General features: G+C 45.6%; 1 protein-coding gene and 1 pseudogene across 1 annotated transcript in view; both read right to left on the bottom strand.

Annotated features, from left to right (window-relative positions):
• Nucleotides 1-14,093, bottom strand: part of Ncoa2 (nuclear receptor coactivator 2) — a 231,436-nt gene extending 217,343 nt beyond the window's left edge. The window contains exon 1 of the mRNA XM_028769101.1: nt 13,948-14,093. The gene's annotated coding sequence lies outside the window, so the exon portion shown is untranslated. The remainder of the gene's footprint in view (nt 1-13,947) is intronic.
• A 2,135-nt stretch (nt 14,094-16,228) lies between these two features.
• Nucleotides 16,229-16,341, bottom strand: LOC114624025 (annotated as a pseudogene).
• Between the last annotated feature and the right edge of the window lie 208 nt (nt 16,342-16,549).

The following is a 16,549-nucleotide window of genomic DNA, read 5'->3' as shown; positions in this document are numbered from 1 at the left end:
GTGGTGGGGAGAGAAGAGTCCACCATCCCTTCCAGACAGTTCTGAAGGAGCAGGAGAAACTGAAGACACGAGGAAGAGTTTCAGGGTTAGAAAAGTTGGAAGAGAGAACAAATGAAGACTATAAAGAAAAAAAGAAAAATAGATACATTCAAAACGAAATTAGTCAAGTGTACAAGAAATGCAAATTACCATTCTCTAACAAAGAACAAGAAACATGAAGAATTTCAAACAAAGGCTTCTGCTGGGGTAATCTTTTCTTCACATTGTGTGAAGATGTGTCTCTGCTGGCAGGATATTGGTATTGTCATTCTTATGGCCCATCACCAGCCTTATATTTTGTAAATATTCATCCTTCCTCACTTGCCTAAGGGAATTTAGAATTCTATATGAGGTTCTGACTGGTGACAATAAAGAGCTGATAGCCAATAGATGAGCAGGAAGTAGAGGGTGGAACTTTCAGGTGGGGGGGGGGGATGTTGGGGAGGAAGTTGGGAGAAGAAGGAGCAGAGGGAGCTATCGGGAGCAGACTGGAGCAGAGCAGAGAAAGGGATAGATAGAGCCAGGCTGTAGGCTACTTAGCTGGGTTAAGTTTAGAGTATCTGGGAGACTGCCCAAGCAAAAGGCCTAAGCTTTAAACTATATTAGAAGCCTCTTTGTCATTATTTATATCACCGGCGGGTCAGAGAAAGTCCTGTTACAGACTTCCTGTTTGTCCAGATGACTATACAACTAATGCCTCAGGACTTGCCTTCCTCCAGTCTATGCCTGAATCTACCTCTTCTTAAAGGTAAACGTATACCTCATATGGATGATGAATGTCCTTCAAGTCAGTGATGATCTTTCTGTTTGTTTTTCCTTGTGATTTGCAATATGGTTTGTGTACGCCCAATCTAAACAGACTGCAGGAAGACTCAGTGAGAATCTCCCAAGGGGACTACTCCATGAAGCAATAAGGTCATCAACATGCAACAGAAGACACCCCAAAGCTAGCAAGATAAGCACAAACACTCAGGACAAGACCTAGACTCTTAGAGACATTCAAAGGAGTAAGGGCTGGAAAGGAGATGCAGGGAGTGGACTTGGTTACATTCTGAGCTGGATTAGGTTCTGCTTTGAAAATCAAAGTTCAGCAAGAAGAGATCAGTTCTGAGGTGACAGTGAATCAGGGCAATGCACCTAAGACATTGTTCTTCACAGATGAAGAATCTTATCTGATACTTAACTTGGAATGATTTATCCTACCAACACACACACACACACACACAAAAGAGAGAGACAGAGAACGAAAGACAGAGACAGAGAGAGGGAGGGAGGAGTGAATAAATGCATGATGGATGGATGGATGAGTGGATGGATGGATGGATATGCACACAGGCATTCACTGTGATTTTTCTGCATGTTTGTAATTTTTCACAATGAAAAGATACAGAGAGATGGAGGTAGAAGGATAGAAAAAGAAGAGAGAGAAAGGTGAGCAGCCCAGCCTGGTCTACATAGAAAGTTCCATGCTAGCCAGGGTTACAGTGAGACCATCTTGAAACAAAAACTAAAATTAGAGGGTGAGGGCTGAAGAGATGGCTCATGGGTCAAGAGTACAGTACTCTTCCCTCCAGAGCACCAGAGTTATGTTCTCAGCACCCATGTCAGATGCCTCACAGCCACCTAAACTCAGCTGCAGAGGTCCAATACCTCTGGCCTCCGAGAACACCTCATTTACAGCACAGATACACACACAATTAAAAATAATAAAAATACACTTTTATGTAAGCAAAATTTGGGGACTCAGGATATTTTCACAAGTGTTAATACAGTATATATTAATGTGTATTGTAGAATTTCATCATCTCTTGAAATCTTAGCCCTTCAAGTGACACTTCCATTCTTGTTATTGCTTTTTCAATGCAAGTACTCAAGTGGCCACCCTGGCAAGCTATTGCTGAAGTGTTTGGTTTATTAATTTTCTAGCACTACCAACTATCCCTAGTTTTCTTCATCTTTTCTCCTCTCCACTATAAACTGAGATTATTAATTCATTTTCTCTAGAGTATCAAATACTATGCAGAGGAAAAACCAATAAATCCAGGCATTAAAGGAATGTCTGATTATATCAAAGTGACAAAGCAAAACTGTGCTTATTGTTTCCGAGGCGAACAGGGTGGGTTTGCTTCCGTTCCTGTAGGACAATTTTAATCCATAATTGATTTGTTAACCAAGTTAGTAATGACTTTGGAATATTTTTGGACTCCTCCTTTTGTTCTGATTCATTACTTCAGTTTTAAAATCAGCAGCAGGAATTCCTAAAACAATTCTTATGTCAAAGGCATGCTTCCTAAGTTTCAGATTAACTCATTTACTTTCTGTAGGCAAATCAAGACAACTAGAGGATACACCGCAACATGTGCTCACAGGAAGAACACACTCCTAGAGACAAAGGTTCATGCACATGGCAGAAATAGAAGAAGGGTAGGTTCATAAAAGACTCAGAGGTAAGTGTCTGAAGATATCGTTCTATAGTGAGTGGGAAATTACATTATTAGGAAAGGAATATCGTGGGAAGATCAATCTATTAATGGCTTGCAGCAGAGAAGGATTTAAGTGTCAGTCAAATAGAAAGTTTAGAAAAACAAAGTCGTCTATGCCGTTCAGCTGTTCTACACACTGTCTTGGGTGAAAAATAAAACACACATATGTTCAGTATATATGCATACGTACAGTATATATATACATGTAGTATGTGTACATACATATAGTGTGTGTGTATAGCATGTATGTGTATGCATGGTATGTTTATGCACAAGCACATGTATTCTGAACCAATGAGAAAGCAAGTGTAAGTTCCTGAGTTGTTTAGATGGACAGACTATATTTACAGGACACAGAGGACAAACTGCCTTCTTAAGAATATGCACTGAAATTCATCTTTATTTGCTGATGTCATCATGTATCTGTAGCTCTTTCTTCCCTGTGGTTGGCAACACCATCAGTCACCTGCACTTTCAATATCTTGGGAAACTATTAACTATTCCTTTAGAATCCTCTAAGATACAAGGGAATATACGTACCACTCTTGTTTTACTCTCTGCCTCAGTTACCTTATGGCCCTCTCTCTGCACAGCCCTCTGTACATGGGTGTTCTTCATGTGTGTGCACATTAGAATCATGTGCACCTGACACCTCACAGCAGTCCAAGTTGGCTCCTGGAGAGGTCCAGATGCAGACAGCTGCTGTGCTGGTAACCATCAGGGGTCTGACTCACTCTTCCAGTCACCAAGGTCAGCCATTCTCTCCTTCCCTCCCCACTAGCCCACCCACACAGCCCTCACAGGAAGCAGTGGTCCTCAGTAGTCCTCTCAGAGGTCTCTCTCGTGGTCCTCTTTCAGGACCATGAAAGGCAACAGGGCCAGCCCAGTCCAGGTAGACCCAGACCCAGGTGCTTCCTGCTAAGCGCTGAGACCTCAAGCTTGGTTTCCTCCAGTTCTGTTTTCCAATCCACTTCATGTCCAAGCACAACGTTGGGTTGAGTGGTGGGTGGGGTGGTGTAACTGTCAATATAGTCTAAAATTGTCAATTTTGTGTCTAAAGTGGTAATTGTGTTATTTTCTTGTATTACAGCTAATATCTCAGTCTTCCATTGTACCGTGATTCATAATTACATATGTGAAGTGGAAACTTGAAGACTCTAAGCTTACACATTGCCTCTTCCTTAAGATAAAAGTCCACGATGGACCACCGAGCTCTTCCAGGGACTTCCTCGCTGGCTCTCCTCCTCTCCACCACCTGTTTATTCTGTGACAACTTTGATGGTGTTGAATATGAAAACTAACATTTTCAGGAATTTTTCCATCACCCTTGAATGGAAAACCCTGAAGGAACCAAGACACTAAGACAACTTAAGACAGCAACTGAATAAAACACAGTACAAAAGGAAATTACACAAAACACATCCTTTTCCTTTGGGAAAGGATGTCACACATGGAGGACAGTCACATATTTCTGACTAACCTTATACTCACTGTATAGCTGAGAATCCCCTTGAACCTCTGACCAGGCTCCAGCTCCCAAGAACTAGAATTATAGGTGTGCTGGGACACTTAGTTTACATGCTACTGGGGTTGAACACAGGGCCTCGTGTACACTAGGCAAGCACTTTACAGGCTGAGCTACATCTTCAGCCCTCATGGGCAAGGATTTATTTATTTTAGTAAGTAATGTATTTATTTTAGTAAGGGTCTCTCACTTTGAAGTCCTGGCTAGCCTGGAAACACACTATGTAGGTTAGGATGGTCTCGAACTCAGAGGTCCAGCTGGCTCTGCTTTCTTAGCACATAGATTAAAGGCATAAGCCAACATACTTGGCAAGAAAATTTAGAGGCAAACATTCTTAAGGTCTTAAACATTTGGTTACACTTTTGAACCATCTTAAATCACTTCAATATTTTCAATTATAACATGTGAGCCACTTGGATCACCTAACATTGTAAAGTCTGTAATAATATTCCTAACCAGAGAAACACAAAATGGCATGAACTATAACAATCTAACTAAATTACACATCAGCGCCCCTACTGCCGCCACAACACTGGCCAACGGCAACAATTTAATGTCATTTAAACCTCGCACTCTTAACAGAGAGCTAGTTATCTCACTAAGTGCTGCAAACACGTTAGACCCACCTACCAGAAAAGGACACTATCTATCATGCTCATTCACCTGAAATCCTTAGGAACAGACACCCCCCCAATATCACATTGACTCTGGTTTGTCCTCTACCCATCTTCCATCTCTACATCTTCAATTCTATTTGGAGTGTGTGTGTGGAGGGGGGAGAAGGACAGAAGGAAAAGATGCGCAAAGCATCCCTGGTGGAAATGGTGAGAAGCTGTGTTCTCATTTATCACTCTGGGGCAGGGAGTCCCCCAGCCTAAGACAGCAACTTCAGGACATAGCACTGTGGTAACTCCGAATTTTAGAGAGTTTCTATAGTCCTTACTTAGGGACCTACCAAGTGCATGGGGAAGAATTTCCCTTTCACATCCCAACAGTAACTATTCAGAAGTGATTACATGTTAGATGAATGTGACAGCAATGAATAATTCTAATTATTTATAAACATGTTAGGATTTTATATACAATATGCATCTAGTGTTTAGCATACTGGAGGCCCTGAGTTGATGAACAACACCACAAAATTATGACTAAAATACTAGTAGAGGATAATACTACATACACATCTTAATGCATTAAAGATATCATTACAATTTTGTTCCTTAAGCTTAAAAAAAAAATGGCTCAGTGGTTCAGAGCACCGGTTGTTCTTGTGTGGATTTGATTCCCAGTACCCACATAGTGGCTCAAAACCAGCTAAGGGATATAGCTCCAGTCCTAAGGGATCCAATGCCCTCTTTTGGATTCTGTAGGCACCAGACATACACGTGGTGCTATGGGCAAACATACAGGCAAACACTCATACACAAAATAAAAATAATTTTTAAAAAATATTACTTATATAACTATCTAAATACTCCATTTAGATAGACTCTAAAGATGGCCTAGAAATGACTGAAGAAATGATGAAGGATCCTTGAAAATACATGATTACATTGGGGGAGGGGGTCATTTCTCTGAGCTTGAACCCAGGACCTTGAACATGAAAAGCAAGTGGTCCAGTGCTAAGCAACATCCTCAGGCCACAATTCCATACATACATACAAACAAACACATTTGTTGTTTGTGTTGGGTTTTGGTTTTCAAAATAAGGTCTCTCTACTTAGTTATGGCTATCCTGTAGTCAATACATAGACTAGGTTGGCCTCAGGATCAGAGATACCCCCGTCTTTGCCTCCCTAATGATGGGATTAAAGAACTGCACCACCAGGCCAGCACAATTCAATATTCTAACTTACATTTTCAAAACAACTCAAAAGTTTTTAATCTTAAGCATATTAGCTATGGAATCAGAAATTTGTTGTTGTTGTTGTTGTTGTTGTTTTGTTTTGTTTTTTTATTTTTTTGAGACAGGGTTTCTCTGTGTAGCCCTGGCTGACCTGGAACGAACTCTGTAGACCAGGCTGGCCTCAAACTCAGAAATCCACCTGCCTCTGCCTCCCAAGTGCTGGGACTAAAGGCGTGTACCACCACTGCCCAGCTAAAAATTTTAGGATAAATATTAAATGTTCTTTTGAAAGCAAGTGGGATCCCAAAGGCATAAAAGCAAAGGCAGAGGAAGTTCGTTCATGATGACTAGCAAGCAGACCCTATGAGCAAGATGGAGCCGATGGAAAGGCCCACCCTCGTTCAGTTGTGACTTCTAATGGGCAGAGGGGAGCAACCAAGTTTTGGAATTCACTAACTCTCCAAGTGAAGCCTTTGGGGACATAAGCGACCAACAAAAAATCTCATGCATCATTTTCATCTCTGACAACAGGCTCTGGGTCCTGGCAGCTGGAACATTATAAGCAATGCATGCAGATCCTGGCAGAGCACAGGAGCGAGTTTCCTGAAAGCACCCCTGCTCCCTGCAAACAATTGAGCAGACAGAAGAATTCCACAAATAGCATAGCAGAAGTCAGATGACTGAATATATTATCAGCCCTCTCTTGGGTCTATGGTATCTCAGCAGAGTCATCCGTTTTACATGGAGTGCACAACACTCACCAAAAGGCATCACACAACCGTGCCCTATAATTAAACAGACATTAAATCTATATTGAAGAAATAAGAAACCACATATGTACATCAACTCCTTGTCTTTCCCAAACCTATATCCCTCAAAGTGTTCCCTAGGTACATTTTCTACTGATCCCCCACAAACAACTTTTCCATACAGAGAACAACAGACAACAAAAATATGCTTTCACAGAATAAATGGATTGATGTCTTAACAAAGGCCTAGGCGAGAGCCTAACAGCCAGACAATAGGAACCCCAGATAAGCAGGCAGAAGCAAGAGCTATCTGGGTTCTAATGTGCTTCAGTAGTCCAACTGTGGGACCCTGGAAGTTACTTGATACCTGTGTGTCCATTTCCTTCTTCAGCAGCCAGAGGAGGATGCTACAACAGTGAACAACTGCTTCACACACCTAAGAGAGAAGCTGAAGTGCACAACAAATGTCCTTAACCCCAGAGATGCTAAAGCAAACAGTAAACTCTATCAGCTTACTTCACTGCTTTTCCTGCTTCCTGACATTTAAAGGCAAGGGGATCTTGAAATTTCAAGAATGGTTGAGGAATGGGCTGTACATGACTCACAGGAGTTAACTTCTCTGTCCACAGTTGGGAACATTTGCAGAACTTCAGCTATTCAGATCTGTCCCTTAGACTGAATAGCTCAGAGTCCTAAGGACATTTGCTATATCCTAGACTCTTGATGGGCACCCATCCCAGACTTCACCTTAACCTCCAACCTCCTGGAACATGAGGATAACAATGTGTATTTATGTGTTTGTAGCCATAATCAAAAGAATGGAACCCTCATAAGAAAGCCTAGGAGGTAGCTGGCACTATCCCTGCTACGCTCTTACTACAGACATTGTGGTCCTGAAGGGAATAAGCTCCATCCAAGAAGACCCACAACCAGACCAGAACACAAGGCTACATACAGAGCTAAAGCCAGGATACAGATGTCTGGGGGAGGCAGCACAAAGTAATGGCCATTGGAGGGAGAGGGGACAGAGATGATGGGAGACCTACCCGCCAACCCACCCTGTCACATCCTACCAGCTGCAGAGGACCACTCCGACAATGAAACCAGGTACCATACCACACAGGGCTCATAGAGCAGCACCTATGCTTCAAACCAAATAAAACTGAATGAGTCATAAGTGTCTATGTTTTCATAAAGAGAAATCTACCTAGTTTTAATTTCAAGGGAACATTTAAACAACTTGTGGATGGTATGTGAGAGCATGAATTGTGTGTGGACATATGCGTGTGCACATGAAGGCTAGAGCTCAAGGTGTCCTCCACTTTGTTCCCCATGGCCTCTCCCTGACCCCAAAGCCCACAGCTGACTACATTGGCTAGTTAGTAAGCTCTGGGGATCAGCCTGTCTCTGCACCCAACCACTAAGATTACAGATGTAACCATGCCAAGTATCTACATGGGTGCTAGAAACTAAACTCTGGTCCTGCAGTGCAGACATACTATTGACTGAGCCATCCTCCAAGCCCCATAACTTTTTTTATTCTAAACATATTTCCATTCTCAGGAACAACAGAATCCCAAATCCATGGAAAATTTGCTGGATAGTACATACTTGAAATTAAATACACATACGGAAGATAAGGTCATTCTAAATCCAGTTGAATGTTTCCTTCCCTACCACCAAGGTGTAAGGGAAAGGAGGGAGGAAGGAGACTATCGCCCAGTCTGTGGTCCCTGGCTCTGTTACAGAAGCTTTTACTACCAAATACACTGTCAAGGCCAGGACAGTCAGGTTTCCACCAATAATAATGAAATAAATCAATAAGACAATTGCTAAAAAAGAAAAAAAATGCAGAGAAAAGATCTCTAAAGTCCAAAATAAGGATTCTGCTGAACACAGGGCTCAGGACAGAAGAACTGGCTGGCTTGAGCTATAAGTCCCACCAGAATTTACAGCTAATTTCAGTTTCCATCTATCGGTCAACTACACTCAACATCTACCAATCTGCAGCCTTCTCCTGATTACTGACACTATGTCCAGAAGCTCCAATGCAGCTACGTGAAACACTACCTCATTTACGTTTGCTAGAAATTTCCAACTATAGAACCAAATAAACATCAGCATAAAACAAATCCTATCACACCACCATAGCCTCTGAACCCAGAAACGTTGTAAATGAACATGGCTAACTGGTAAACAGAGAATCTTTGCTCTAGAAGCCAAGTCTTGTGCTCTACCTGCAGACCAGCAGACCATCTAGTGACCTTCATTTACCTATAAGATGCCAACTCCTTTGTACTCTCACTTTTACAACAGCTAGGAAATTACGTAGACTGCTAACACCCACGAAAGTTGTACTGTCTGTCACCTCTATCTAGAACATCTGGAACCTGTAATATGCATTTCCCTTATGCTGTCTGAACTGAGGGCCTGTGACAATGAACTGTACTTTACAGCTTTCCCAGATGGCCCACTTTAAGAGGCTTTACAGGGTACTATGCCATGGCATCCCTACTTGCTTCTCTACTTTACAAATCCTAAGTCCTTCAAAAGGCAGGAAAAAAAGAAAGAGAGAGAGAGAGAGAGAGCGCAAGCAACACATAAACACTAAGAGCCTCTTTTCCATTTAGAAGAGACACGGGGGAAAAGAGCTTGTGATAGAAAAGGGGAAAGAAATCAAGAACTTTGTTTTCCATTCCTTGGCTTTTCTTCATGTAAAAATCAATATCACAGGGCTGAAGTGGTTAAAAGCACTTCCGCTCTTCCAGAGGTCCTCAGTTCAATTCCCAGCAACCACATGGTGGCTCACAACCATCTGTAATGGGATCCAATGCCCTCCTCTGGTGTGTATGAAGACAGCTGGTGTACATAAAATAAACAAATCTTTAAAAAAACAAACCAATATCCCAGGCCTGGAGAGATGGCTCAGCTGTTAAGACCACTGGTATTCTCCCAGCATCCACATGCAATGCACCACGGTCTGTACCTCCACTTCCAAGGGATTCAATACCCTCTTCTGGTCTCAGTGAGTACCAGGCACCAGTGTGGTACACAGACATACATGCTGAAAAAAACATTCATACACTAAAAAAAATCAATTCTTTTTAAGAATCAGTAAAGCAGCTGGGTATGGTGTCTCAAATCTTTAAACCCGGCACTCAGGAGGCAGAGGCAGGCCTATTTCTGTGAGTTCTAGGCTAATCTGGTCTACAGAAATGAGGTCCAGAACAGCCAGGGTACACAAAGAAACCCTGACTCTTAAAAAAAAAAAAAACAAAAAAAAAAAAACAAAAACAAAAAAAAAATCAGTAAAGCATGTAATAATGTAACATCAAACAAAACTAGAAACAGAAAATAGTAAAAAGCTAATAGGTTTTAAGCATTAGTTTTGTCAGCTAAAATTAGTTACACTTTTAAATATAATTTCAACCACAATACAACAATGGTCAAGATATCAAAGACACCTGTGCATAACAGAAAATTGTCTATTAAAAAATACTTTAAAAGACCACTCTTCATTCTTCTTCTTTCCAACAATATAAGGACTGCTTCAAACAATAGCCTTTGTATTCAATACAACAAAAACAATTTTTCTTAGAGATTTAAGCTGTCAAAGTATGGGTCACATAGCAACCTACTGTGGCCTGAAACAGCTAAGGCGCTGAATCCTTAACTTCTCCATGTAAAACAGAAACGTGATCAGAGATCATGGATTCCAGAGACACTGGAAAGCTTTAGTAAGGTACATCTATTGGGAGGGAAGGGAGAAAACCAAGATGCATTAACCCTTTATGCAATCTCAGGACCTTCTAACTTTTATATACTGTTAGTAATCTGTCAGACAGATTACTAACATATATATTTTCAGTAAAATGTCTCTCATGCTGAAAGTCATCTAAATTATATTTAATCAATGAAGGGTTAAAAAATTTTTTTAAACTATTAAGTCCTCAAAAGCATTAAATTCACATGAATGATTGTTGAGCTGCCTTGAAACCTAGACCTCAGCACCCTGACATCTAAAAGTCAAAGGAATCCTCTCTTTTAAGAGGGAAATTCCCAGGAGGAAGAAGGTTCAGCTCCAGCATGAGAGCACACAATGGAATCACCGCTGACAATGCACATCTTTTTCTAGATGTCTCCATATGCTTGAAAGGTTTTCCCCTAGACAGGCATTAGGGGCCTTGCTATTCTCTGCCACCGAGAATCTAAGGACGTTTGGAAGGATCCTTATGAAGAATGAAGTGGAATAATGAGTTGCTTTTAAGAATTCAGGAAAGAGAAAAGGGTCTGCATCAGAGCAGCCTCCCAAATTAACTAATAGTGGGAGTGTCTGAATGTTGCTGGGTTTTGAACATTAATTTACAATACTCCCTACTTCTGTCAGTCGAAATAAGTGCTTATCTTTCACTTGACTCATTTATCACCAGAATAACACTTCAAAAGCTACAGCAAAAAGCAATTTACTTCTACAAGAACGTTTAAAATTACACTGGTTGGGAATCTACACTATAGATTTAAAGCCACATATTACACACTACTGTTTCCTTACATTAGTCTCTTGAACCCTTTCTTTTTTTTTTTTTTTCCCAAGACAAGGTTTCTCTGTGTAGTCCTGGCTGTCCTGGAATCCTTTCTTAATAACCCAATAGTAATAAAAGCTGGAGAACCCAGTGTGGAAACTAAGTATCATGCTCATTGGACATTTTTTAAAATCCCAAAATTAAGTTCATGGATGACAGATTCTAGGAATGAATGGATACTAAGTTTAACATTTCTCATTCTTCAAACTCCCAAAGATTCCAATAGGAAAAGGGATGTTGCTGCTGTTGGGTTGGACTAACCTCACCAACAAAGAACAGGAGAGCATGCACACACACAAAAAGCACTGTAGCAGCTGCTGTCTTTTTAACAGACCGCAATTCCCGCTGAGCAACCTGGGATCCTCACTGGGAACCGCCCCCACCTCCCTTTCCTAAAACTCAGGAGTCAAGAAAGTCAGATCACTGGACCTAAACAGTTAAAACAATCAAAGACAGCTCTTGACCTCTTCTTACACATCAGAGAAGTAGCCACACACTATGCAATTCATCCGTGTTTAAGGAAACTAAAAAAAAAAAAAAAAAAAAAAAATGTTTTAACAATCCTTTGTATAGGAGTAATATGGAAAGCTATACTTTATTCCTTCTGTTTTCTGCCGACAAATATTCTTTAGCTAGTTTTGCGCTTTAAATACCCACGCTTGGTATTTTAGTGGTGCTCTGGTTCAAAACTTCATTTTGTTTATCCAAGAGCAAGACAAAAAATACGCACAGCATAAACTGCAACTTTGTAGAATTGTCACACCCAGACCAAACGCACAATCTTCAAAGAGACTTGGGGAATTAGTGGTCTGATTAAACAAGGTCCCAGTGAGGCCAATTCCAAACAAGAATGTTTTAGCACTCCTAAAAATCACCTAGCGCGCCTTCACTCTCAGGGTGCCCTTTCAATTTCATCGTCCAGGTGCTCATCAGAGGCCCAGTAAAACTAACGCAGACCTTCAACGATCTCTAGCACGTACACCTGGTGCTGAGATCTAGAACATGGTCACTACCAACATGCCATTTTAAAACCGGGCCTCGCGGTTACTGCCATATCCTGAAGTGGCTTTAGACTTTGTCATGTCTAAGACAACGCCTCTCGCGGAACCAGAGAAAAGCAATTATCTTCGCGCACCTATGCAGGTCTCCCCAGGTCACAGATTCTGTGAGTGACACTATTCCACAATCCCAGGTGCCGGTGACCAAGGGACGCGCCAGAGTGGAAAGCTCGCGGCGTCTCCATGACTCCCCCGCCCCGCGTGCAACTCAGCCCTAACTGGTCGGAAGAAACCCCGCCCCCTTCCTGCCTCTGGCTCCCACCATTGGCTTACCGATACCCGGCAGGTCAGTTCCTGCCTTCCATTGGCTCACTGCCCCATCAGTCAGGCACAGCAAGATTCGGGTCGGTGGGAGGGGAAGGAGTCGGAGGAGGTGGAGTGGGAGTGGGATTAGAAGACGAGGTGGCGGAGGAGGGTGCTCCAGCTCGGGCTCCGGTTTGGGAAAGTTTCCCCTGCCAGTGACAAGCCCTCTAGGCTTGAGGCCCAACGTCACTCCCCGCGAGGAAGGGGCTCGGGTCCCCGATTCCCGCCCCTCAGTCCGCAGGCCCCGGAAGCCACTTGGGGGAGGGGAAAGGGAGGGACCATGGAAGCAGGGACCGAGCCACCCCCGAGCGCGGCCGCGGCGCCTCCAGAACTCCCCCAGGGGCGGGGTGCGGGCACTCCAGCCCGCGGCACCGACCCTGGCCGCCTCTCCCGGAGCCGCCAGGGGCCCGGAGAGGAGGGTCCCCGGTCCAGGGCGTGACCGGGGCGCGAGGGCCGCCAGGACCCCTCCCGCTTCCCGTGGGGGCCCCCCGAGGGCCTGTCCCTGCAGGGGCCGCAGAAGGGGGACCGAAGAGGGGGCGCTGGCGAGCCAACCCGGAACCTCCCGGCCCGCAGCCCGCCTCCCGCCCCCGGCCGCGGCCCCAGCGCGCCTCCGGCACACATGCCCGCACCCAGAAAGTTAAGTCAGGGGCGAGCCCGGCGCGGCGCCGCCGCCGCCCGACCCCGGCTCCCCGCCCCCACCGCGGCCCGGCCTGCGCGGCCCGAGCGCTGCCGCCCCGAAGCCACCCAAGCCCGAGGTCCCCAGACGCCCGAGCCCCCCGCCGCCGCCCCTGCCGGCCGCGTCACCTTCACACACCCCCGGCACTTCCCAGGTCCTGCCTCCCCTCGCCCGGCTCCCACCCGTGCAGCAGTGGCTGCACGCCTCCCGGGAAGAAAGCACCGGCCGCGACTGCACCCGCCGGCCCTGGCTTCCCCTGCCTGCCCGGACTGCGCCGCGCAGCCCCGAGGGGGCCGGAGCAGGGGCCCGTGGCACAGCCGCTGCTTCTCGGCCTGGTGCTCACCTCTCGGCCGGCGCCGCGGGCTGCAGCCTCCGCCCGCCTCGCGCTCCGAGGCTCGTCTCCCGAGCTCTCTCGCCCGGCGCCCGAGCGCCTCCTTTCTCTCCCGGGGACTCCGCGTCTTCCCGCCCTCCCCACCCCCCCGGGAGCCGAGTCCCCGGCTCGGCCGCGCCTCGAGGATGGGCGTCGCGGGCTCCGCACGCCCGGGCAGCGGTGCCCGCACACAACAACAGCCTGCCGGGCCGGCGCGCGGCTCCGCCGGGCTGCGCGCAGCAAGGGCAGCGGCCCGGGTGGGAACGCTGCGCCCCCCGCCCACTGCCCGCGAGCCCCCGGGGGAGGCGCGCTTACCAATGTGGCCGTCACGCCGTCAGGTGCGGGCTGCTGTCGGCGCTGACCTCCGCCGCCGCCGCGGGAGCCCAGGCTGCGGCCGCCATGTTCCCGTGTTAATAACTGCTGCCTGGTTGTTTATTTCAATGGAGATCCTCCCCCAGCTCCCTCCTCCTCCTCCTCCTCCCCCTCCTCCTCCGCCGCTCTGCACTTGCGGAGAGAGACACAGACCGCGCGAGCTCGCGAGTAGGGGAGGGGGCTCGGGCACGGGGCTGGCCCTCCCTCCGCCTCCCGGCCGCCTCCGAGCGAGCGCTGTCACTGCTCAGGGGACCGGGCGGAAACTTGCGTCCCGCGCCCCCGAACGTGGGCCCGGGAACACTGAGGCTACCCCACCCGCGGGGTCCTCAGCATCTCTCTGGCTGGCGAGACTTCAGAGCTCCGAGAGTTGGACAAGATGGGTGGCTGTGGTCTAGGGACCGTGACCTATGGGTGACTGGAAGTGAAGGGAGAGTCAACAGAGGACTCCATGCGAGGGCAAAGGGCAGTGCCCAAAAGAAAGCTAGCAAGGGGGACTGGCCCGGGCCGGGGAGTGGAGAGAGGCCAAGGGACTGCCGCGCCGTAGACGGCGAGGACGCTGCGGCGAGAAGGTCGCGGAAAACCTGGTACCAGGGTCGCCCCCAGAGGTCCCTCCTGCACGCGCTCAGGCAGGGCCCGGTAGCCAGCAGCCTGCACCTCTCGTGCGCACCTCCGCACCCAGACGCTGTTCCGGGGCGCACCCCTTGGCCACCACGTCCCCTCAGTTCCTTCGCGGATACGCCTCTCCAGTTGCTGTCCCTAACGTCTCTGGAGGGGATGGAGGGGCGTGACCGCGGGAGGCGAACTTACCGGGGTACCACCCTGCGATTGCTTGACAAAGCAAAGGCTACAAGGTGTTTAGAAAGACCGGGTGGAGTGTTCTCCGCACGCAGCAAGACAAAAGTTTTGTTTTGTTTTTTAATTGGGGAATCCATTATCAAATCCTCAATGGAGTATTGGGATTGAGGAGACCTGGAGGAATATTACGTTTAAATGTAGTTTGGCTTTCAACTCTGGGAAAGCAACTTTTTCCATTTAGATAATTAGTTGAAAGAAATGAGCAACATTTGTTTGCTTAACGGAAGTTATCAAAATATGACAGGAACACGTTCCCTTATTTTAACTCTTGTGAAAGGTCACTTGCCGTAGACAATAAGTGTTTATTGAACTGTAACGACTTGGCACTGCGTTAAGTCATTCACACACACTCCAAATTTTAATCCTCAAACCTTACAAAGTAATTGCTATTTTTACACCTCACAAAACATTGAAGCCTAAAGAAGTAATTTTTGTACAATAAACAAGGTGGGGGAAGATTTGAGCCCTAGTCCATAAATTGCAAAACATGTGCTTTTTAATCATGTTTTCGAGCTGCAATTTATTATGACGAAGAACAGGAAAAGTATATGCCTGCCTAGCTATAGCTAGAAAATATTTGGAAAGCTGTAAGAAATGTTAGCCTTGGGGAGTGGAATCGGGAAGTCTGCGATGGGTATGGTACTTCACATTTTATTTCAGGGATGTGTCTGGTGTTTGGAATGATTGGTTTTGACCACGTGTTAGCAGTAAATTTTAAGGATTTTTTTAATTAGCTAGAATAACTAAATTATGTTCCCCGAAGACTCAAAAGCCTTCACCAACTTAGAACAGAACCAGGAAATGCAGAGTGTTCCTGTGATCTGTCCCCCTCCACTCTTAACCCCTAATATGTCTGCAGGGAGCTTGGGTTCCTCCCAGGAATGTCCCCATTGCCAGACTTAGATTTCTTCTACTGTCCTGAATTCTTAAGAGTTAAGAAAAAGACTCTTCTTGCTTTCTATTCCTCCTTTTGGAGGGAGGACAGATACTCAGAGTCCATCAGTGCTCAGTGGCAACAACATTAACATAAAAAACTACCTGTGATGTCTGCGCAAACAACCAAATCCCTGCTTTAATGCTGTATTACTCAGTACAACTTCTGACTGAGTGCTCAAGACACATGACTGTTTCTAAAAAATAAACCAAACCAAACAGCTCTTGGTAGCACAGTGAGCCCCGTGCCCAGCTGCTTCTGCCTTACTCCAGTGGAACCTGGAGGAATCATGGAACCTTTGAGTTCTGAAATAGTGTCAAGATTTCACACCCATGTTATAACTGTGGTGCTTATTTATTTTGCTTATATATGTTTAACTTTGTATTCTTAGAACCAGCCTTATTATCAATACACCTTCTTTGAGCTTCCTTGAGTAACAAGCTCTCCTGTACGTATCAGTACTCATACTGAACAATGATTTCTGGGTTGTAGAAGACTATTTACTTTTGTACTTGTCAATTAAGTCCTGTGCCAGTTCAACAAGCACATAAGGATTGCTATGTTCTATTTGTACAGAGCATGTGACCTTGTTTTTGCATTTTCCCTTCTCATTCTCCAGACTGTAAGCTCCTAGGGCCCAAAATCCCCACCCTCGGCCCATGTAATACCCTCTAGTGACTCTTTAAATCACATAGAGTACCAAGTCCCTTCCATGTCTTTTCTTTACTTGGATACCTATGATAAAGTTATTAGGCA

This window comes from Grammomys surdaster, unplaced genomic scaffold (genome assembly GCF_004785775.1).
Source record: "Grammomys surdaster isolate TR1022 unplaced genomic scaffold, NIH_TR_1.0 64, whole genome shotgun sequence".
NCBI classification, from domain to species: domain Eukaryota; kingdom Metazoa; phylum Chordata; class Mammalia; order Rodentia; family Muridae; genus Grammomys; species Grammomys surdaster.
Note: the sequence above shows the minus strand (reverse complement) of the source record. Positions and strands in the feature narration are given on the sequence as shown.